This window comes from Aythya ferina, assembly GCF_964211825.1.
Source record: "Aythya ferina genome assembly, chromosome: 11".
Taxonomy (NCBI): domain Eukaryota; kingdom Metazoa; phylum Chordata; class Aves; order Anseriformes; family Anatidae; genus Aythya; species Aythya ferina.
The window spans coordinates 7668862-7693712 of NC_140307.1; the positions used below are offsets into that span (position 1 = coordinate 7668862).

The 24851-nt window shown below is 44.7% G+C and overlaps 1 long non-coding RNA gene across 2 annotated transcripts in view; it reads left to right on the forward strand.

Annotated features, from left to right (window-relative positions):
- Window positions 1–24851, forward strand: part of LOC311442777 — a 40678-nt gene that overhangs the window by 7872 nt on the left and 7955 nt on the right. Inside the window, exon 4 of one of the 2 annotated variants that reach the window (XR_014696854.1) lies at window positions 19070–19138. The exons of the other annotated variant lie outside the window; for it this stretch is intronic. This is a non-coding gene — a long non-coding RNA (uncharacterized lncRNA). The remainder of the gene's footprint in view (window positions 1–19069; window positions 19139–24851) is intronic. 2 annotated transcript variants of the gene reach the window in all.

Here is a 24851-nt window from a genome sequence, read left to right on the forward strand (position 1 = left end):
AAAGCACTGTAAACCAGGAAAGCTCTGGTATAGGGGAGAGAGGGGGATCTGTATTTATGGCCTGATGATCTGTTCCAGGGTGTGTGGCAACTTTCTCCAGGTCTGAGAGAAGCCAAAGCTTGCTTCGTTCAGGTCTATGCTTTTTGTCCGAAGAAGGTGAGGGCACAGTTGCAGATTGTGCTCTGTAAATGGCCATCAGAAATTCTTCACCTGTAGGAATGGGTAGTTTCTTGTGAGGACAGTGATTCGTGTTCTCTGGTCTTGCTGGGCTCAGTACAAGATCTCATTCAGCATCCCCGCTGTGGCGGCACAAGGCATTAAAACCACAGAAGCCCCTTCACTGAGCTGCTGACAGGTCAAGCATTCAGTCCGATGGTTGTGCTGTTAATCTGAGATGGCAGGGGGCATACAGGCACAATTCTTTCTTTTGCATGACAGTTCCAGCCTGGGTAGCTGTCAGGGATTTTGATTAGGCTAAAGGGTGTGTGTGTGATGCTCTACGTAATTTCTTTTGGAATCTGGAAAGAAACTCTGGGTTCTCCTGTATTTTTCTGAAGGCCCTCTGCACTTTCATAATTAGAAAAGGTGCATGTGTGGATACAAATGGAAATCTTGTGCTTACAGAGCCACTGATTGCACGCTTGTAAGCATACATGCTCACCAATGCCCTAAATGCAGCCTTGCGAAATGTGGCCCTTGCCGTACTGAATTCATTCTCAACTTCTCTCATGTATCGCATTTCTCTCCTCTGCATATCTCCCAGCTGTGACACTGCTGCTGTTTTGGTGGATTGCTTCTTGTAATCTTTCTTTTTTCAAATGGTAAACTTGTTCCCGATGTAATTACTGTGATAAAGCTCTGTGGCATGACGGATCATCCTTAACAGCACTGTTGCTGTTGACTTCAGACAAGAGGATATTTTATTTCAATCCTTTCCTTTGTGGAAAATGTGGTAAACAGTAAACAAGTTTGTTTTCCCCGGCACCATCTTCCTCTGCATTAAGTCTGTCTGGCAGAGAAGATGGTCCCCAGGTCCATCTCCCACAGCCCTGAGGTTCCTGTGGGACTTCTGTGCAGCCTGGAATAATGCTGATATAATACTGCAAGGTGGGCAGCATCTTCTGCAGGAGGTGAATTTGGTCACCAGGACACATGGCCACCGTGCTGATGGCAGCCACTGATTGTCCCTCCCGTCAGTGCTCCCACTGAGGGTCAGTGCAAGCATGCTGGGCTCTGCAGTGAAACCTCCACCCAGCCCTGAAAAACAGGGCAAAAGAGGTAATATTGATTTTTTTTTCTTTTCCTCTTATAAACAGAGGAAAACAAATTTTAATCAAAACACACTTGCTGATCAGAATGCAGAAGAAGAACCTTATATGTACTCGTTGCCTGAATCCTGTTTGTCAAACTGTATGATCCAATGAATTTCTGAGTAAGGGGGAAAAATGATTTGGGGGCTAGTCTGGCAGCTCTTCTCTTCTTACAATACTCAGTGACCTATCTTGTCTTTTGCTATTAAAAAAAAATAAATAAAATCTACTCACTCTCTGAAACTCATTTTTACTATTTGCTTTCACAGTCTCAGTTGACAACTAAAAGATGTAGCAATTGCAGCTTTCCAGGTTCCATTGTACCGCATGCTGTATGCCATGGTGCCTCAGAACAATTTACAATAAATACAGGGATCCATGGGAAAGGGGGATAAAAACAGATGAGTTGTCAGCATGATATAGGAGCGGGGAATTTGCAGGGTTTCTGGAGGAACCTCACTGCAATGTATTGCTGGAACAAAGGGAGAAGATGGGATAAGAAAACAGCAGAGAGTGACAAATCCGTGGTGTGTAAAAGATTTACCTGCTTGGAGGAAGCGTTTGAAGGACACTAGGCTGTTAGAAGGACAATGGGGGAATGAGTGAGGCCAGCAGGGGTTATGCTGCTTTGCATCTGTACAGTGTGGTGTGAGATGTTTGGGTGTATACGTACAAGTCGTACGACTGCAGGTCATTTGGGGAGGCAGAATGGATGAGCTGGAGTCAGCATTGTCACCAGTTTTGAGTGTGGTGATATGAACCATGTCTGGGAACAGAAGCCGTGTTGTTTAAAGAGAAGTCAGCTCCAGAGAGTGAAATTTCCCCAGAGCCAAAGAGAAGCCAGGAGAAGGGTTTGTTGGTGCCTTTCCCTGTGACTGCTGTGGATGTTTTAGAGCTGGGGTTAGGAGCCTGAGCTGCTGTGAAGCCCAGGGAGCTGCTGGAGGCCAATTTCCATCACCTTGGTCCTTTGTGAGCCTGAGGGCTGACCTTGAGAGTTGCTATGAATCCAGATGGAGTAAGGAGAGCTGGAGTCAGGGGAGCCCTCTGGTTGTATTTCTCTGGTGACGCGGCTCTTCAGGCTCAAGGACAGTAGCTGAACATAATGTCCAAAGCCCAAACCAGTCTACAAATCCCAGTGCTGCGAACGGAGAACTTCAGAAGGGCTGCTTCCCTCATCTTATCTCTCACAGACAGTTACTGTGTTCTTGATGTAATTATAGTGATAAAACAATGTGACATAACTGCTGGCTTCTATCATGGTATCACTGCTGTTGACTTAAACGACAGGGTAATAATTTTATAAGAGACCTTTTATTTTTCTTTCCCTGGCAGCCACTAAGCATAGGAGCCGATATCTCCGATAAAGCACATTATGCACATTCCATGAGTCCTAAAACTTTTTATCGGTTTTATTTATGCGCTTTTCATCCAGGTGAAATTCTCATTTGTTCCTACAATATCTAGGCAGTGGCTCTCCCCAGCTAGCATGGGGACTGGTGTTTGCACAGCGGGACTGGAGCCGCAGCAGCAGCCAGCAGCCAGTCATGCTTGATGCTCAGAGAGGAGAGAGAAAAATACCCGTTTCTGCACAATTCCCTCACTTTTCAGATGTTGGTGCATTGCAGACATGCTGTTCCCCCCCACTCAGCTGGAGGAGATGTCCTTGTGATGGATCCTGTGAGAAAGCCTGGCTAAAAATGAGCCACATGAAGAGGATTAGAGAGTGGACTCGGGCACCTCCCTTTTTAATATATGAAAGCCCTGGCAGCATCAATCTGTTGCTTTAAATTAGCTGGAAAGCTGCAGCCTAGAGGCAGACTGTGTGAGGAAACTTTCAAGCCAATGGGAATCTAATCATATATATTTACGTCCCCACACTCCCTTGTCTCAGCTGTACGTGTATTGATGTAGCTTTCACGGGCGCACGGAGCCTTGCTGATCTATGCTGCTGTCTGACGCTGTCAGCCAAGCCTCGCTGTGCAGCACAGGCCACTGGGTAGGGAGGGACACGTGGTGCTTCTAGTCCATCTTAAAGCCCTCCAAAGCAACTACAGATACTTAGCAGTGCAATGCACAGATCTTCACAATGCCTCACAGATCCTGGAGAAGGGGCTGTTCTCCATAAACATTTCCAGGTGACATAAAGGGGCTGGATGCCTGGGGTCAGAATATCTGGTAGGACTGCTGGTGTGGCTGATATTTCCTTAACCAGCCAGTCTGGGTCTGAAAAACCCCCACAGGGCATCCCTGGGACTGGGCTGCACGGGTGGTATTTCCCTGCCCATTTTTCCTGGTTGCACTAGCCTAGGTGTATAATGCAGCAAGCAGGTGTGGCTGCTGAGAGCTGGAGCTGGGGACAGCCTTCAGAAGCTGTGCTTCACTGTGTGCAAAATCGGTTGTGCAAAACAGTAAAAATACATTTTATTTACCTGTATGGAGTTGTCAGGGAGGGTGATGAACTCAGACAATCTAGTTAGAGGTAGGCTTAGTGCTCGTTTGCAAGATTTTGGATATTCAGTTTTTTACTCTGACTTCCTTACTTTTTTTGTTCGTTACTAGACTCGAGAATATCTGGAAGAACTGATGTTTGCATTTGGTGGCAATCAAATAGAGGAAGGAATCACCCGAGAATATTAATGGGCAGCGAACCTTACAGGGTTTATAGTTTGAGCTTGTCAAAATGGCTCTGTGAGGAGTTTTGACAGTCTGCAGTTTTTGAACATGAAGAATTTTTCATTGCTTTAAACCAACCCCGAGTCTTCCATGTGAGAAACATGGGTTTTATTTTGAAGGTTCAGAATTTTCTAGGGTTTGCCTCTCCACCCAAGAAGTAAAAGAGGAGGGAAAAACCTCAAACTTGCATAGTGTAAAATCATTTTTCTGTCTTTGGTTTCTCTTGGAAAACAATACCAACAAGTTTCTGGGGGGTTAGACAGCTCTCTGGAGAGGCAAAATAGGATTTGAAAAATTTCTACCAGCTTTAATAGTTGTGGTTGGAAGCAAGCCCATGGAAGGTGAGGCCGTCATAATGTCTTTCCCATCACACAGAAGCGTACAAAAATGCCAAAGCAAACTTCCAGCAATTTCATTCCTTTTGCACTGGGAAAACATCCTTCCCCATGTTTTATCATCACCCTTAGGGGGAAAAAAAGGAGGACTCTGCCCGATGTAGGGGTGCTGGTAGCTGTGCCCTGCTCTGCACTGGGGGATTTCCTCACCAGCAGCATGTGGGGGGACCTGCACTGCTCTCTGCCTGTTCGTGCTGCTCTTCCCTGATGCTGTCTCCTGGGGCCGTCCCTAATGACAGCCTGAGAAGTTGAAACAGGCACCAGAGGTAGGAGAAGGATGTAACTGCTGTTTTAATGCCTCTTTTGTAGTCTTTTCCATCTGCATTGAAGGTGTCTGTTTAATACCAAGCGATGACTGCCCTGACTGTCGCTCTCCGGGAGATGCTGTGTTTAGGTGCCCTCCTGGGCTTTTCAGACGATCAAGCAGTGGCATATGGCTGCGATAAACAAATGCCTCTAAAAATTCTCCGCGTTGCTATTGAAGCACTGGTCCTGCTGGACGTGCGACCCGTCACACCGCAGAGCAGGGAGAGCTTTTCGCCCAGCGCTGTCACTCTCCCAGCTGGCAGCTTTTGTGTGGCTCAGAGCTGTGGTAGAGCCCCAGACAAAGGAGAAAAGGATGTTTTAATAATAACCCTTTCTGCTGCTGATGGGAGCTGCCAGAAATCACCCTGGGGCTCCAGGCTGGAAGGGGACTAGGTTTGCCCTGGCTCTTGGACTCACAGCAAGTGCTGCTCGTTGGAAGTGATGCTTGTCTGGGGATGGAAGAAGGTGGACATTGAAGAAGAGGGACAGGCCTGGGTTTTGGATTAATTAATATTGATCATAGAGGTGAGAGGGTACTGAACTTCTTTACCAGTTATCCAAATGGGCCATGATCCCCACATGGGAATGCCTGGCTGGTTGGACAGAGGGTAGATGGACAGAGACTTCTTGTCTGGGGACTTGTCTGTTGTGCAAAGGAAACACATGAGGTGGGATCCAGCTGGGGAAAATGTGGGTTTAGATGCTGGGCCATAACAAGAGCACATGGGAAGGCTTTTGTTTCTGCCTGGTTTTCTTCATTCAACATCTCACCTGTTTTCTTCTCTCTTCTCTACTGTCTCCTGGTTTCCTGTTTCTCACGTTAGTTAGCACTGCAGTTCTGAAGCCTCTCCCTCCTCTCCCCTCCCACCACCAGGACTTGTCCAAGAAAGCCCTGGAGCTCTGCATGGATTTTTGTGCTCTTCTCATCTTTGCTAGAGCCTCGGCTTGCCCGGGAGGTGGGCTGTGAAAGGACAGAACTCAGCAGTGCTTTCTTGTCCTGCCAGCGATGAATTTCCTTGTGCTTGATTTCCTCATTCTAAGGCACACATCAGCCTCAGGGCCAAGCTTTCCACTGGTGTACATGTGATAATTTTTGGAGTAAGCATTGACCATATGAGAGTGTTTAATGGCTTGTTGCAGTACTGGAAAGGGATCCCATTCCTTCTAGTCTTCCCCTTCAAAAGTCAATCTGGTCACATAGTCCTGCAGCTGAGGGGTTTGTGTGGCTCTAGGGGGGAGTGAAGGGGTCCTAGCCTGTGTATTTGTTGCATTATTTATTGCAGGCACACCTATGGGGCCATGCAGCCTCTCTACCTCTAGGTCAGGGCAATGATGTCCCAGGAAAACCACTGCGTGGAGGTCACTGAGGTACTTAGCGCTTAGGTTCTGCTCTCTTATTTATTTTCCAGATGAGTTGGTTCTGTAGCATGAGAATAAAAATATTAAAAGTGTTGAGGCACAGTGTATAGGTCGTGTTTTTACAGAAAGATCAGGTTTTGCCTTATTTGAATTCTTATTTTATTTTTAATAAAAATGAAATTCCAAATGACTTTACTTTCAAAGTGAATGTTTATTTCTTAACACTTATTTGGGGACAGTGGGTGAACATTTTGACTTTTGGAGCTTATGTGCCTTTTGATTTTTTTTCCCCAACTTCCTTCTTGGGCACTGTGTTCTTTGAAGAAAATCTCAGATTTTTCAGTGCCATCATTTTTCTGTAGATTCCATTATTATTTTTTTCATTTTTTTTTTCTCTTCATGGTGCCAAGGGAGAAAGAGAAGGGATTGCCTGTTTTAAAGTAAAATTAGTTCTGATTTCAAAATAACATTTTGTCAGTGTGGAAATGAAAAAGAAAATTTGCTTCCTTCTTTTGAGGTAGCTTTAATATTCTTTGGACAAGGGAGGAGGGAGAAGGGAGCGATGGAGTCAATCCCCTGTTTCAGCTAGTCCAAAGTAATCTCTCATTCTTATAAATATTTCAGCAGTTTTCAGTCACTCTTAAAGCATTATGTTTTGGCCAGGTAGTTCAGATTTATAAGGGATGTAACATAAATTAATTTGCAACCACAGTCATCTATATTATGTCACCTACTCAATCATAGGCACAGGAGAGATACTGACCCAGGGCTCCAGCAACTTCTTTCCAGGGCAAGTAAAAAAGTCATCTCTAAATCTTTCAAACTCCTTTCCTTTTCCTGTTGGTTGGGAGAATAACCTCATCTGTGCTGTGAGATCTCATTACGCTTCCAGGTAAGTGAAGTCTATGAAGCCAAGAGAGATGCAGTGCTTGGTCCGGTGCTTTTTATCAATTCATTTTTTATTTATTTATTTATTTTAAATAAGTAAATGAAATCAACCTCTGTGTAGAACAAGGTATAGGTAGGTAGATAGCTGGTGGAGGAGCTCAGCCGCTCATCCTTGGCTGAGGTGGTGTTGTCTGGGAGCTGGGCAGAGGGTCCTTGGGAGATGATATGGCTGATGAGTACGTGTTCTTGGAAGACTGGCACGTGTCCTGCCTGCAAACACAAAGCAAGGAGCAGTACTGTGAGCTGACCCAGCTCACAATACTTGCTGCAGACATAATGCTTGATTTACCATTTAGGTTTGTCTAGTTTTATCTTCTAGTTGCTGCTGGTTCTCGCTGTTCCTTCCTGTGTAAGCAGAAACCTGTCTAATGTTTGAGATCTTTGCTACTGGAAGTCGTTAAATTGCCGTCCCCCACGACTCACTTTTTTTGATAAAGTGACTTGTACTCCTCTTGGTCCCTCACAGCAAGGCATTTTCTCTGCTTCCTATGGTGGTTTTTGTAATTCTCTCCAGCATTATCTCCGAGTACTACTTAGGATCCTTTGAAAAATATATTTGTGAAAGCTGTTATCAGCATACTAGCATCAGTCTCACTAGTGCAGTCTGAAGTTGCAAGACAACTTCTCCATCCCTTTGCCTTTGACTAAAGACTGACTGCCTATATGATAGACACCACTGACTGTACCCTTCTCTGGGAGATCAGTTACTTCTTTATCAGAAAATAACTCTTTTTGGAGTGCTTTGCTTTCTTTGTTCTTTCTCATTGCAGAGACTCCCTCTCGCTTTTCCCTGCAGCCGTCCTCCCACAGCTGGTAGGTAGATCTGTCCTGATTTGTTTGTTCTTTGGTGCATACCTTTGTGTGTGCCTCTGTTAAAGTGTTTGGTTTGCACAGGCCCAGAGTACCAGGAGGTCTGCAAAGCTCTGTGGGACCTCCTGCTGAATTGCTGTCTGCTGCTCCGTCAGCCTTTGTGTTGCTTAGTCGCAGGAATTTTATTCTGCCTTCCTGAGCAGCACTGGAAACACTGACTGGTATCAGGTAATACCTGTCCCCCTGGAGCCCTACAACAAACAGCCTTTTTGGATGCTAATTCCCCATGCTTCCATCTGTCTAGTTCTGATTTCAGCTCTTTGACTTCTTCCCTCTTTTCTCAGTCTCAGATTGATGACTGCTTTCCAGCAGTTGTGGAAGAAGCAGGAGATGGTGTGAGAAGGTCTGGGGAATGAAAGGGGTGAATGGGAAAAATGTTGATTTTGCAGGTAGTAGGCATAGTATCTGTGTGTACACATATACATATTACAATGCGGAGCATAAAAGCATAAAGTCTCCTTTAGCACAGCCCATAATCCTATTAGAAGGACTACTCTGTTGTCCTAGGCTATCTGATCGTGGTAAGAACTCATTTAGGTCAGCTGTTTAGGAAATATACACACAAGAAAAAAAAAATTAAATAAGCCTCTTGCTGTATTTCAGAGGGATCGACGAGCTCCTTTCAGACATTCTCTGTGCTACTGATTACATCCTTGCTCTTGTAGTTTCTCTGCATCCCTCTTAAGCCCTTATGTAAATGACTTGCTTTCAGCTTTTTACTTCTGATGGCAGATGTTGGATAGACGGTGTGGTAGCTAGACCCCAGGTATTTCCAGACCTTGAAAGGATTAGAGTTTTAAATACTAAAGTACTTTGGTTTTTGCTCTCCCTCTGTGTGCTTGTGCACATTATAACTTTGAGAGTAAGGGTATGGGCAGGCCTGATTTGTGGGCAGAACTTAATGAAAGCTAAATCTTGTCTGGCAGGGCCCCAATCAGTTTAATCCCTGGTCTGCTGATTATCAGCAACGTTATAATTTAATTTGAAGCCTCTGTATTTTGAAGGTCAGTGAAGCACTCCCATGCTCTCATTTGTGGAGCACGGTGGCAGTTGGTTCAAGTGCCTGCCTTCCTCGGCACTCCAGCAGAGCCAGGTATTAAACAGAGGAATACTTAAAGCAGTTGACCAAACAAAGCAGCTGGACACAGAAACGTAATTACACAGCCAGGTAGGAAGCCCTTCACGTTAGGAAAAGCATGGTGGGAACCTTCACCTCCCAGTCTGGAATAAAGCCACATCTGTCCCAGGCTTCACATTGTATTTCACTGCCCCTATCCAAATCTTTACTGCAGAGCAGGGAGGGAGATGTGTACAAAAAAAATCTCACCTTTTGCTGCCAAAACACGGTCCAGTCACAAGGGACTCCATTCTGGTTGTTGGCTGAGTCTGCGTTGAGCAGTTGAGCTCTTTCTTTCCATCACACTGAGCTCTTTCTTTTCATCCAGAGGGACATGCTGTCAGTGCACACATACAGGTGTGAATCCCTGCATGTAAGGGATGTAGGACGTGAAGCTCTCCATCAATTGGAGGGTTCTGCCTGCAGCCCAGCAGGGCTTTGAGGAGATCCACACTGCTGTGTCTGTGCAGGAGCTCCAGATGTCTGGCAGGCCAATGTGGATTGTGTCTATCCAAGCTGCTGCACATACTGTAATCCTAATGTTTCTGCAGGAAGCAGCTAGATCAACTGTGCAACATGTGTCTGTAAGGTTGGGCCCTTCCAGAAAGCACCAGACATGGTGTGAATGTGCTACTGTGGATCAAACAGATGCTCTGCAGCAGCTCCGCTCCTCCACAGGCACTTTGCCCTTCTGAAAGTGAGCCTTGGCTTTGCCCAAAGTCTTCTCTTCTCCTGTGCTGGAATCTGAGCAACAAGATCTGAGATCTTGTTCTCTCATACTGGCCTGGGATGTTGAGATAGAAGAGTGTTTGGTGAGGTTATGGGAAGTGAAAGGCTTCCATGACCACAGAAATTAAAGTGTAACAGTAGACTTTCTTCATTGGGAGATATCAGATTATAGTGGCAGGTATTTCTCATTTGTATTGATAAGCAGGGCCCTTCCAGAAAGCCCTCAGGACATGTTGATACATTGGATGTGAAGGGGAAGGAGTGGGCTCCTACAAGCCACCATCAATTTTCTTTGACAGTTGTTAATGCTCATGGATTCTTGGATATCTGGGGAATTCTTACACCATCCTTGGTCTTGCTTTGTCGTCCAAGACAGGACAGCAATTTTTTCACCCTTTCCTTCACCTCTTCACTAAGGTCTCCTTTGCTGGATTCTGGCTCAATGATCCTTGTTAATTCATGCTCTGCCAACACTTCTTTTAGCTAACTGTGCTTTAAGAGAGGATGTTTTTACTGCCAGATACCTGCTCCCTCCTCTGCATTTCCAGTGGAGTGCTGGTGACATCCAGTGTCTAGTTTGGCTTATCACTGGCATGCGAATGTGTCCTATGCTCATATCCCCAGGGGATGATATAGATCTAAAGACTTGTTTTCCCCCTCAGCTAGTCTGTCTTTGAATGAGGAATCATGCACCATGTTGGAGGTGTTTGTGACATCTGTAATTCCACAAGAAGAAAAAGGAACCTCTGGGGCCAGAACTCCTAGGAAAAGCTGTCTTTAAAAGGAGAGGCAACTGTGTGCGAAGAGAAATGAGAACTGAGAAGCAAATCACAGCTTCCATTGGAGATAATGAGAATCTCAGATAGTAACACATGTAACTTACTGAGGCCAGAGCGGTCCCATCTCTCCGTTCCCCAGAGGGAGGCTTAGTGCTTTGTAATACTCGCAGGGTCACCGCTTTCTTCCCGTTTCTGAAAGCAGCACTGGCCCTGCAGGAAGGGGGCTGGAAAAAGGTGCACAAGAAATGCCAAGGGCCAGCAGCCCAGGCGGCTCTCCACTTGCTGCTCTGTGGCTGCCTGGGGCTCACACGGAGGGACTCTATTTTCACAGCCTGACAGGGAATGAGGACTGTCCCAAAAGCCCAGATACTGAGCTCTCAGTTGGGATTTGTGCTGGTGAGAAGGACTTTGCTGAAGCACTGCTGGTGGGAGGTCTGGTACAAGCCTGCCCCAAGTACTCCAGAGGGGTAGAGCAAGCTAAAGCCAATATTTATCCTCATCCCCACTTTCCACCCCATTTAGCTAACTGGGACAAACACAAGATTTCCTCCCATGGAGTTTCCTGAAGCTGTAGAGTCATTCCCTGAGAGAGTAAACAGAAGCCCTGGCTGCTTGGGTCATTAAACACAGGACAAAGCACAGGGGAGCGATCTGTCACTGGTGGGCTAGGAGAGAGAGCAAATGGACCTTTCCATCCCTAACTGCTGTGATTTTCTTCACTCCTCATTTCCTTTATGACATCCAGCCCTGAGTGTAGTTGCTGTTCCTGCAGCTGTGTGCCCAACCTCGGGGGCAGAACATGCTGCTGCTTTTGTTCCCAGCATCCTCACTCCCATTTCACACATCTTAGGAGAAAATAGCCTTTTCTCAGCAGGGCTCGAGAGTCCTGGCATGGTGTTGGGTGCAAGAGAAGCTTCTGAAATTCAGCTTTAGACTTCAGCAATTTACAGATACCTGAACTGTAAATGGCAGGCCTGGATGTAAAGAAATGGAAGTCTGCTGTACATTGACTAACTTGGGATGGGCTGTGCCTCTCCTTGCTTTGAAGAAAACTTGAGATGAAGGCAAGTGATTTCACCCCCGAGAGTGAAGGGGCCCTGGACTGTGCTGCTAAAACCTGTTGCAGCGGGACCTATTCTGTAGCTCCACATCCCAGGTCTCCAGGATCCATGCTGCTGCCAGAAGAGCAGAGGACTAATGCGTTAGCCTGCTCAAGACCAGAGCCAGCTGACTCCCAGCAGGATGGTTTCCCCATCTTTTAGCTCTGATGATCTTAGTTTATGCTGTTTGTTTTCCTTAATTGAATATTTTATAAATTAACATGATCTCTGCATAGTGTTTATCTTTCTCTCTGTGAGCCTTTATGGCCAAGATAGCCTGGAGTAGACTAATTAAAACACTGAACCATGACTGTACCCCCAGCCAAAGAGCAAGAAGACCATATAATGTATGTGGTGCTGATACAGATCTGGGAGCTGGCGAAGCAGAGCACCAGAAGATCTGTCCGCCCATCAGTCTTACTTAAGAAGCCTTTTCTATTCATTGCTGTGGAGGCCTGTCTCTTCTCCGCCTTAAGTGGATGGTAAGATTAGGAGCCTCTGGGTGAACATCATCCTCCCAGATACCAGTGCTGCCAACAATGCAGTCAGGTACTTCTGCAGATGTTAGTGGAAAGCGTGAGCAAAACTGCACACCGTTACTGCCTGGAAGGACTCTTTTTCTCTGCACTTTATTGGTGAGCACTGCCTTGAGAAGCAGATCAGGTTGTCTTCATTGCCCCATAAATGACATGTTCATGCTTATCTCACTAGCCAGAGACAAGCCTGAACTGCAGCTTTCCCAACCCTAGGTGCCTTGAGAGCTGCCACTGCGGGGCTGGAGGCGTAGGAGTTAATTCTCCTACATTCAGCTCGGAGGCAGTCTTAAAGGGACTTTTCAGAAGGCTGCCTCCTTCCTTTACAGGCCTTTTTTTCACTATTGTTCTCTCAAGATAAAGAACTTGGCTTGGTAACGGAGTAAGCCAAGCACTATTTTATTGCTACCAGCTGAATAGTAAAAAGCCAAGCATAACCTGTTTGCTATTGTGCAGTGGTTAAAATCCAGCTCCGTACTTTGCATTCCAAGACATTCTGCCTCATCCTTTTTCATAGATTCCCTTGCAAGCAGTAAAAATATCTTGCAAACGACTTACACCCAGCCACAGAAGCCCCCATGTAAATATGCTGGTGCTCAATTACAGAGGGGAAGTGACTGCACAGCAGCAGCTATAGGAATCTTTGTTTAATTTAAATGAAGCAATCTCTTTCCACATCCGTAAAGGCACTCTAAAGTTAACCTCAGACTGCAGGCTGGTTACCTGCACAAATGGAATCAGATCATAGCCATGTTGGTGTTAATGCCTTCGGTCTTAGCTGAACAAAAGCTTCCTCTGGGCATGGTCTTTTAAAATGTTTGTGGTTGCTGTCTGCACTCATATACATCTACAAGCATCTGGCCCCTTAGCTGTGTAACCAGAGGTAGGTTCCTGACTTGCTGGGTAGCAAAGCTCACTGGGGGAATTAGTTCTTTCCCATCTGTGGTCATTACACCATGTTACTGTGCTGAACCTTGTTGTTTTGGCAGCAAGTGCCTTCCTTTGTGGGATGGCAAAGTGTGTTCTGGAATTAAACTTGCACTGAGAACCTGCACAAACGAGACCTGGAGGAGGCTGGAAGTAGAAGCTCTGCAGGGAAACAAGGACACAGTCCTGGGCCAGCTGCCTTGAGCCTTGTTCCTGTAAGGCTGAAGTCTCATTACAGGAGGAACAGACCAAAGTTGTGATGGATGAAAGGCACCCAGTGAATTAGGGTGGTGAGAGCTGTGGTGCTTAAATTCATTCTTTGCCCTCCCCAATGTGCTTATAGTCTCTTCTGAAGACCCTCAACATAGATTGATGGGTACAAATCCTCTGCCCTGCATTATCCTCTTCTCCTTTGGCTTGATTTCCAGTACAAATGTGGCTTCTGACTCTCTTTTCCATTTACCAGGATTGACTATAAGTGAATCTTCTTGTAAGATCAGCTCCAGTCCACTTTCCTGCTTGTCCTTTCCCTCAACCATATTGCTGTTTGAGCTGAGCTTTTATTACTTCTGACAGCCAGGGTTGTAGTCTCTGCAGAATGGCTTCTCTAACACTTGCAAACTCTCTGCCAAAATTAGCTATTCACAGATTTAACCTCCAGTTCCAGACACAGATTTTCAGTATCCTTGGCCAATGCTCTTGTTCCTGCCATAGCTCACCTCATCAGCACCAGAAGCAGCCCAACTGGTCTTATTGCTTCAATCTGACCCCACTCCCTGCCTTTAAAACACAACAAACCAGAAACCTCCCCAGACACCACCAGTGCTGCCACTGATGAATGAAGCTACTGGTAAGGATTTTTATTTTTTTTTTCCTAGTAGGAGGAACTCATTGCATTTGTAGTTTTATAATTCACATAAAACAAAGTGGAAGAGCTGGAAGTATGGCTCCAAGCAGGGATTGAGCAGTTTGGCTTCTCATGGTCTGATCCCAGCAAGATGCATTTCTGACTCTCATTTTTTCTTCCAGAGACTCTGGGAACCATTGGAAAAGGGTTTGTAGGGCTGGATCCCTCCTGTGCTTGGAGGAGCACAGGAGAGGCATTCAGGATGTCTCCATAAGATGTATGGAGGTGACAACCGATGAAGCTTTCAGAGCTTATTCCACCCCAAGGTTTGGGCTGTGAGAGCTAAAGATGATGGTAAGATCCCAGGCTTTTTGGTGCTCACCGGTTCCTTATGTACATAGGGAAGGTTTGGGCAATCTTGCTGTGGCGCTGTCATTAGCACATTTTTGTTTCAAATTAATTAAAAGCAAAGATGAGATTCCCAAACTCATTTATCTTCTTAATCTTTGTTCTCCAGGGACTGACAGTGCAAAAAAAAAAAAAAAAAAAAAAACCAGCTGAGGACCCAATGTGTTCTTTAGAAAGGGATGAAACGCAGTTAATCCTGGTTATATCAAAGGAAAAGTAAATTCCCATTTGAAAAAAACTTTCCTTTTTCCCCTGTGCATTTTCCCCTCTCTCTTTTTGCATACAAGAACTTTCTTGTCCAGGCAGGTTGGGAGATATTTGTAGTCCTGATTGTTTAAATATTAATCTGTACTTTAAGATTTGTTTGTATGTGTGAAAGAGAGAGACAAGTGCGGTGGAATCTTACAAATGTGCTTTCTACCCACTGGATAGAGCTGCTGCAGAGTGTGCAGTGATGTTAGGCAAAGCCAGGGATGTGATATGCTTTGACAGGACCAGTCTATTATGGGTTTCAGAAGTACTAACCTGCAGCAGGCCCACGTTATTAGTTGGATGCATGGGGCCTGAGTTTACCTAAAATACATTCATTACTGTTCCTAACCTGGAAAAAAAAAAAAAAAAAATTCTTTTTTGAGCTGAAAGCCTTTGCAGAAGTGGTATCTGTGCTGCGTAAGGGAGGGTGCTTCGTCTGTAAAGGCAGAAAGCAGAGGGCAGGCTGAGAGGGTGGGCTTCCAGGGTGCTGGCTCTGAAGAGGCGTAGGCACATTTTATTCTGCAAGAGAAATGTGTGAGTTGAGTGGTATGTAAATCTAGATTAAAACTCTGCTTTTTCCCCCTCTCCAAATAGCCTTCCACGTAGCTGGTTATTATTTTGAAGCAATTTTGCTCTCTGATGATTCAGTGAGGGAAACTGCTGAAACAAAACAGAAGTGAATTGCAGAATAGTTAATATTGCAGAACGGTATAGGAGGCACACATCATCTCTGGTTTTTGGGTCTCAATCCTCGCTCAAGGCAGTTAACCCTCATCCAGCCAGGGAAAAGACTTGCAGCATCTGTGAACTAGCTGTTCACTCATGCTCGAGCACTGAACATGGAGGACATGTTATAAAATATTTGCAAACAAGCTCTAAGAAGTAAAAATTCATAAATGGTCTGGTGAAAACATTTGAATAATGTATAAATAAGATAGAGTGAGGACAATTTATGTAGAGGAAAAACAGGCGCAATTTTTCACTGCGCATTTATTTATCTTCCCTTAATTGGCGTTTTCCACTAAGGCAGAATATCAGGCTGGAAAAGAAAAGAAAAAAAAAAAAAAAAGAAAAAAGAGCCCCAAGACCTGAGATTTTTGATGCCATGGTAGCAGTGCTTTTGGGGACAGGGAGCTGACCAAGCCTAGTAGCACAGAGCGTGCTGCTCTGGTAACATTGGGCTGGTGCTGTGGGGTGTGCTGGAACTGCACTGGAGGATGTTTTCATAGCACCTGCCCACGGTCTGCTCAGCTACGTCCCACAGAAATCTTGCACTTTCACACACGCTTTTTGCGGGTATGCAGTTCTTCTAAGTAGACGTGAATGATGGAGGGAAGGAGCATTTTCTCAGAGAGCAGCAAGTTAATTAATGGCTCCAAAGGACGTTACTATAGCAAGGAGTTGATGCATTAGAAGTTGCTTCCAACCACTGACTGAAGGTTATATCAGTGTGCCGTGGACCTTGCATATATGCCCATGGTTTTCTTCATCTTTGGTGAACGTCTCAAGCTGAAATTGGAAGTCAGACCTTTAAAACAAGTGAGCACAGAAACCGCACTCCTGGAGCATTTGAAAGAAAACCTGCAGTTACTGCATCTGATCTGTACATCTAAATGGGTTCTGGCGAAGCCGTTAGAGCTCTGGAGAAGCCTTTCCAAATGGATATGAGTCATATACCACTTAATCATTTAGATACTAATGAAGATTGTTTGTTTGTGAGATCTTCTCCTTTTCTGTAAATTAAGTTGGCTTTTTTGGGAAAGGCAAGTGTTGGCTTTGCTGTGATATGTAGCTGGTCTGCAGCTGCTTGTTAAAACCAAGCTGTTCTTCTTTGTGTCTGTATCATTGAGAATCACCATCAGGCTTCCTGTGATGGAAGTGCCTTCCATTTAAGATGAGAAGTCATGAGGTGGAGGGGAGACTTCAAGGGGAGAGGAAAGGGAAAAGTAGAAAGGAAACGTCCTAATTTTGGCTGGGAGATGGGCTTATGCATCTGTTTGAATGAGAGCACAAATTTGCTGATCAGACTCACTGCACTAATTTAACTGCACCATTCTCCTGCTCAGCTATTGCATACTGCTGAGGGAGATGGGGAGGTATACGGGCATTGAGGAGGTGTACATCTCCTTTGCAGTGTTTGTGTTTCATTCTGCCTCATTTATGATATTTTCCTTGGAAATAAAGTTATTTCCACTGTGTAGGCTTTTGCTTTTGCTTTCTCTGTTTAACAAACATTAATTTTATACTCTGAATCCTATGGAGAATCACAGTCCACCTGAAATCAGAGATGACTTGAAAATTGTATTAATGAAGGCAATTGCCTTCCTTTTAGCTATGCAGCTAGAAATTCCAGGCAATTTCTTGATACCTGAACAAATCATGGTGCCTCATTCTACTTTATTCAAATAAAAATCAACTCCTTTTGCAATGCTAAAGAAGGTTTGGTTTACTCCCAAAAAATAAGAAGGAATAAATCTAACTAACACATAGGCTTCTGGATGGAGTAAGCTGAACTGGAAACATGCAGAAGAAGGGGAGGGCAAAGATGTGTTTAAGGCAGTGAGGTCAGCACAAAAATTGGCTGGTTGCCTCCTCCCACAGGCTTCCCCAGAAGGCAGGACTTCAGGAGAATCAGGCATACAGTAGCCACACTGCAATTAGAGGGAATCCTGTGCACCTGCTTGAGGCTCTAATGGGTGGATGACTTGTATCATGTGTCTTGGTTTTCATTTCTTGTGAGTAACATTTGCCATATGAAGGTTTTCATATCTTGGGATGAAGGCACCTGCAGTTTTAGACCTTCAGGACCTTCTGTACCTTTTATCTTCGATTTGATTTCATCTCATCTTTCTAGTAGCCTTTGATTTCCCAAGTGAATTAAAGTTCCAAATGTCATATTTCTGAGGATTGGCATAAAACGGGTTTTAAAGGGCTTATTCTGGAGCACTACGAACCACACGCATCCAGCATTGAACAGCTCCCAGATGTGGCAGCTTCATTTAATTGCTGAAATCAGAGATGTTGGGAATGGATTTCATCTGAAAGTCTGATCTCCTAAAGTAAAAGGCATAGGACAACATTTGCTCATCCCCTGGAGATGCTGCCAGAAGTCTGTCTCTGATTAGCAATGTTAATGGAGTATTAACATAAGCCATGCCAGGAAGGGAAACTGTAGAACACATTATCATCAGGAGAGCCAGCTGTGTATAGGCGTGTAAAGATGATGATGAATGTAGTTTGTGGCTTGGGAAGCCGGCTGCTGAACTGCTCCATCCCCTAATCCAGAAGAAACAAAGTGGGGTTGGACAGGCCAGCTTGCTCTTCTCCATGCCACTGCACTAAAGAGGGATGGAACAGGGAAAGAGTAGAACAGATGTTGTCTTCATAGGAACAGGGAGATGAAGGGGACTTCCCAGCTGAGTCAAGACTTCTGCTGTCACAAGTTGAATATTTTTTGGCCTAGCTCCAACTTTCAGCTGTTCAAGATCTTGCCTTTTGTTGCTTCTGTGGAAGGGTGATCCAGGGTCTAAATATTTTGATGGCTCTAAACATCTCCAGAAGTACTTTGTACTATTTATTCTAATTTTGTACGTTCTTTTCCTCCCACCCCTCCCACCCCCTTGGCTCAGAGCCTGTGAATGGTCTGAGAGCGAGGCTCAGAGGTATTGTAAAGATACTCATTTCCTTTATTCTTCGTAGGCAAATATGGGTCATACAAATCCTCACAGGCTTGCTCCACCACATCACAGAATCACAGAATGGTTTGGGTTGGAAGAGACCTTAAAACCCATCCAGTTCCAACCCCCTGCCATGGGCAGGGACAGCTCCCACTAGATCAGGTTGCCCAAAGCCCCATCCAGCCTGGCTTTGAACACCTTCAGAGATGGGGCATCCACAGCTTCCCTGGACAGCCTGTGCCTCACCACCCTCATAACAAAAATTTTTTCTTCCTTATATCTAATCTAAATTTATTCTTTTATTTTAAAGCTATTACCTCTTGTCCTATCACTACACTCTATTTCCTGCTTTCCTGTGGGTCTCCTCTAGGTACTGGAAGGCTGCTACAAGGTCTCCCCAGAGCCTTCTCTTCTCCAGGTTGAACACCCCCAATTACCTCAACCTCTCTTCACAGGAGAGGTTCCTCAGTCTTCTGATCATCCTCGTACATCTACATCCCTAACAGTCTCCGTATTGCCAGATGACACCATTTGTTTCTCTGGACTAGTGCTTGAAATCTGGAGCCTTCAAGCTGTTAAACTCAGTACATCAGCTCCATTGTTTATAAATTGTGTTTCTACTTCACCATGTGAAGAGAGCAGCGAGCTCTAGATCAGCAATACATAGAGCTCTGAAGCAAAGTACTTATGCTTTAATGTGGCAGAGCCAACAGGCACTTTGCAAGTGAGCAAGATAGTGCTAAACCCTACTGACACAAGCTTGTTTTCATGGCTTCCTGATGGAGCTACACATTTCACCCATTGACCTTTTTGACATTTTCCTGGTTTCCCTCCTGCAGGAGTACTTCAGCAGTAAAGTGCCATACTCTGCTGAACAAACTTGGCATCTCGTCAAGCTGACTTATTTGGTATGTATTTACACTTGTAGACTTTAGTACTCTCCTGGCAATTGAGCTTCCTTCCTGCCTACATAAATATGATTTCATTATTAGCTTTGTTTAGCTTTGTTTAGTTGTTGTTCTGCATCTGCGTGCTTTCCTTTTCAAAGCTGCCGAAGAGTTGCAGGTGTTGATCTTGATTTGTGCCCAAAGAATCCTGAACTCCATACCCCACCTGCTAGCTCTGATAATAAGCAGCACTCTTGACCTCTTACCTAAAACAAATCATAAAACCTCACCCTATTTTCTTTTCCTTTGAGGAGCCCATAACTTCTGTTAGAACTACAGCCTATGGTTTTGTTTCTTCTCAGAAAAAATGTATTCAGTGTCTCTCAAAGCTAATTTTCTGCCTTTTCTGTTTCCTATGTTCAGACCTGTATTTACAGAAGACAACCCAAGACAGGGAGGTTGACTTTGCACAAATGGTCCCAGAATACTTAGAATTCATCTTTTTTAAATTCTCATGAAGTGCAGGGAGAGATGTTATAAGCATAATCTGGAAAGAGATCAAAATCAAAGATGAAAACCTTATTTCCACTAGAAATGCTGTCTATTTGAGCAGGTTAGATGAAAGACGCAGGAACGTTCTCGCATGATTTGCTCATAACATTGTGCTGGCCCTCCAAAGGGCTGAGCAATCTCTGCTCCCATTGAAAGTAACATGTGTCTATGTTCATCAGGCTTTGTTGGGTACAGGCAATGGCATCCTAAATGTCTCCTAGAAGACGAGGTAACTTTGAGGAAAATTTTCCTGCATATTTCTTGGAACTAATTTCTACTTCAAATCCTAGAACGGTGTTTGAACTAAAGCATTTCTGCTAGGGGAGAAGAAAACAAAACAAAACAACAAGAACAAAAAAAAAAAAAAAAAAAAAAAAAGGCAACAGCGACACAACAACAACAAAAATTAAAAAATAAAACACCATAAATCTCACTTCACCAGGCTGGGACCTGGGTCTATAGCAGATGGAGCAGCTGCTGGAATAAGGGTAGATTTGTTTTTTTCTCCTGGGTGGGGGCTGACAGGAAAGGTTTCATGAGATGGAAGAGAGTCAAAGAAAGAAAGTGAAACCAAGCAGTCAATTTGCTAGCTGCAATCTTTGATCTGTGGCTGTCTGCAAACAGAATTGGAGCTCTGTGATTAGATGTACATGCTCATTATATGTTGTACTCTCCAAGCAGGCATTGTACATACAGCACAATGTATTCTGCTTCCTTCTGCCCAAATATCTTTTTTCATCTATATTGCATTAAGACCTTGAGGCCTATCATCGGGGAAAGAAAAAATACAATTTTCTTATTGTACAATGCATTTCATTCCCAGCTGCTGTATTAAATTTATTCTTATTTGAAGTGGTGTCTGTGAGTATAAATCATTTAAGTTTATATGTTTTTGTTGCTGCGGCAACAGTTTGACTAATTGAATTCCAAAGTGTCTCTCTCTATTTCAAAGCTATGATAAAGGGCACATACATTCTTAGCAGCAGAAGCCTGAAGCGAGAGGCAGGGGACAGACAGCCCTGACAAAATGACATGTCCTCCATCTCCCCTGCACGGGCTTACCGGTGCCACCCTTGGCAATCAGTGGGGAGGAGGGCGAGGGCTGCGGAGGAGTCACTGCTACCTGGAAGCTCCCACTGAATGCAATGCACAGAAATGCTGTCAGTGTCCTTAGCAGGATGGAGGAGGCATGGAAAAGAAGTGACTGAGGCTTTGGGAAGGTCACGATTTCTCTCTCTGTCTCACTGTTCCCTATCATTTATCAGTTCCCAATAGATCTGAAGTACTGGAGTACTTCGTGGTTTTAGACATGCCCATGTTATGTTAAGCCCATCTTCTTTCCATAGGGACATTGTTTGAGCTCCTGGGGCTTGTCTGCTAGCTGGGATCACACATGTTCCCATGGTATTTCTTGCCCCGTCAGTTTTTAGTAGGAAAATGCTCCTCATAGCTATGGCAGAGGGATAGGGAATATCCTGGGCAGCTCCAAATTTCCCCTGTGGGACTTGCAGGACAAATTCTACCCTGCTGTATGAATTTTTTCCAATTGTAAACTAGAGGTATGTGTTCCCCTAGACTGAGCCAGGAAGAGTGGAACACTAAAGATTGGCTCTTTGGAAGGGAATTTGTCCTGAGAGGATGGAAGAAAATTCCTTTCCAGGCAGAAATTTCCAGACATGAACCAGCCCCTCTGTGCTATTCCCAGCTTGTTCTGGCCACTTCTCGTAGCCTAGAGAGAGCTCGTTTTTTGTGTTAATTATGTAGGTGTTTATTACGGCCACAAAATGTTAATAGACAGCCTAATGGAAATCATGCTGGCTAATGAGGAGCTCCTGAATACCTGCTGCTTTTCTCTGGGAATAACGGCAGCCACAATTTAACAGGAAATAGCTCCCCCCACTCCTGCCCTGTGCTTTTACCTTCTGATTACATCGTGCTGTTAATTTTGTCTGGAGCTCTGCGACCTGGGGGAAGGCCAGGACCTCTCTCTTCCATCTGCCCAGAGGGGACGGAGGGGTCTGCTTCCCTCTCTGGCTTTCTAAAGGGTAATCTGTGAAGGGTTTTACAGAGCTTGAAAAGGTTATCTGCGTGTGCCTTAGCTGAGGGTGGCAGGAATGAAGTACAGGGAGCCCTGATGGACTCGCTCCTTCCTTTGCCTGCCTGCCCCTAGGGGATGCTGTCAGATGCGGGGCATATGCTGCAGACTGACAGCACTGTTGTAGGCAGCCTCAGCTGCTGTTTATTTTGGTGTGGTTTTATTCGCAGCCCCATTAGATGCTCCACCAGCCACTGCATGCTCCTGTAATCACCTCGGATAGACAAATAGCAGGAACCTGCAACAGGCACTGGAAGAGGGCAGAATGGGGTGATTCCTAGGTAGTTTGTTCAGATGGTAAGGGTTTTTTGTTTTCTTCTTTATTTGCTTTTTAATGAATTTCCAAAGATTTCTATTACATAAGTGCTTTAAATCAATAATAAAAGGAAACTTTGTCCATCAGGCTGGCTAGCCACAGCTAACGAGGTTAAAATGCAAACTGTCAGCCTCTGGTTTGTTTTGCTGATGTAGAGAAGGGAAAGGGAGCTGTCTGAGGAGGGGTGAGGCTGCAGCCTAAATGTGGGGCTCAGAAAGGAGCAGAAACAAATAACTAGTGTGGCATTTATAGAGAAAAGAGCAGGCTAAATCTGGGCTCTTGTTGAACAAGAACAGGAGCAGGCAGAAGAGTGGTGGGTGGGAGTATCAGGGTGTACGTGTACGTGCTGGGTTGGGAGGAGTGTTGCACTGGGAGGATGCTGGTGGGAAGATGCCTGTGTGGTGGGTTGGCATAGGATGTGTATTCTCATGGGGAAAAGGAGGCTTCATCCATTGGAGATACTGAAAAGCTGTATAGCTGAAGCTGTATAAAAAATAATAATAATAATAATAAAAACAAAAAAAGTAAAAAATAAGACTGTTCACCAGGCAATATAGGAACTCCCAACTGGGACAAAGTTTCACAGTTTTTCCCTTGTGGGCAGAAATTTTCTGCTTCTGTCTCTGCATGCCAAAAATAAAATATATAAAAAAATGCAGTCTCACTGCTGCTGAAAGAGCCAAACAGTTCTCTTGCAGGCCATGTTAGTGAACAGTTGTGAAAACATCACGTTTCCTTGTGAAGGTGGGATTTCTCAGTAGTGAAGAGCTGCAAATGAGGCAACTTGCAGGGGTCCATATGGAGTTGCTGATAGGAAACCAACACCAGGCTCTTGGAAGTGTTTCAGAAGGGGGCTTTCAGGAAACAGCAGAAAAGTAGTTCAAAAGGTTGGTTCTTGGTAATACATAATGCCATAAAAATTGCATCTGAACATCTTCTGTTACCTGGACACTGGTACCCGGATCCTGTCAAGTGATTTCTCCGGCATCCATTGTGCCTGCTTTGAGTATAACAGGTTGTGCAGATTATTTTATGATCAATAAATATCCAGGCAGACACTGTGAAATTCCAATCAGAAAAATTTACAGCATTAAGGCAGATATTGTATAGCAGGATATAAATAAATAGAAATTGTCAGTCAAATTCCTGGCAGCTAGAGTGTGGTGTCAGTTGCAGTAAATTAAGCGTTACTTCACAAATCACTGTTATGGTTTTGCCCAGTAAGTGTATCTGTGAAAAAGCTTTTTTTTTCAACTTGCAGTGGTAAAAAATCCTTTGCTCCTGGTTATTTCTGCATGAAACCAGTGTCAAGTCAAGGTGACAGTGGTGAATTGTGCCTTATTCCTCAATCTTGATTCCAGTCCCAAGATGTCCTCAGGGGCGTTGAGTTTAGGTGCTGAGCTCTCCAAGCAACAAAAACCAACAACACAAGGAAGTTACTGAATCCTTTTTAGGTTAAGGAGGGTGTTCTGCACTGTTGAGGGGGTTGCTTGATGTGGTGGTGTGGAGACCCACTGACAGAGGGGAGGAGCAGCGTGGACTCTGTCTTCTCTACCAGGATGAAGTGAGCTGTGAAGGCTGTACCTGGGGGCAGGTGCGAAGAATAAATCAGATCAATAGTCAGACCTTCAGTTGCTGCACTTTGGACAATATTTCACCTATGGATTATTGCATTTTGTTCTAAGTATTATACTCGTTGGCCTGACACAAGCTCTAAAGCATCATCTGGAGGTTCCTGTGCTGTCGGGATGGCTGGAAAATGTGTTAATTTTCAGCATAGACTTTTGTGAATTAAAGCCGAATGTTCAGCATGGAACAGAAAGGAGAGGAGGACCAGCTAGTGGTAGTTTTGTACTTTATTTGAGAAGAGAGAGCTACATAAACTATGTCAGGAGGGTACAGGTCTACACACAGTTTTATCAATCAATAAATGGAGTTGTCAACGTAACACTGAGGATATGATACTTTGAAGAAGACATAGACACATGACCAAGGAATATTTACAGCTCTAACATACAATATATTTATATTTGAGAGAGAGATTCGTGTGCATCTGTGCGCACAGATACCCCTGTGTACACGTGGTGCACGCACGCGCACACGTAAATAGGTATAAAAGGCTTTAAAAAAAAAAACTTACGTAATTCAAGAAATGAGTCTGCCTTTCATTTGCAGCAACTGACTATTTTTCAAGGTGGAAATGGTTCCAGTTTGTGGTGGTCTGGAGCGGAGGTTTCGCTTTGAAATCTCGGTTCTCCAGCGGTCGTTGGCTGAACCTGGAGCACGTCTTTGTGGTGTGGTGGTGGCAGGGGATGCGTGAGGTGCATGGAGGGGAGGGCAGCAGACATATGGGGAGGAGGGGGCGCATGGCCTCAGGGCTGGGGCAGTAAGGTGAAGATGAAAAAAATGACCTTTGGTGATGCAATTAAATCATCCTTTATACTAAACATAAATTATCGACACAGTTTTAAAAAAATAATTTTCTGTTTCATTTCAAGGCTGGGGGGAGAGGAAGGGACAATGCAGGGCAGAAGGGAAGGGAAGGTCTGGGGAGGGGAAATACCTCAGCACTTTAATAAAAGGTCCCTTGACCTCACTGCAAATCCTTAATTTTAAAAGTGTTCTTGTAAGTCTGACTAACACTGTATCAGTCGTCCCCTTCCATGGTGGCAGTGTACTCGATGCACGTGGCGTGGCAGGTAGAGGATGCCTCTTCCTCTGAACTGGGGCCAGTGGAGGTGGGCTGGGCAGGCAGAGGTTGTGACCACCTT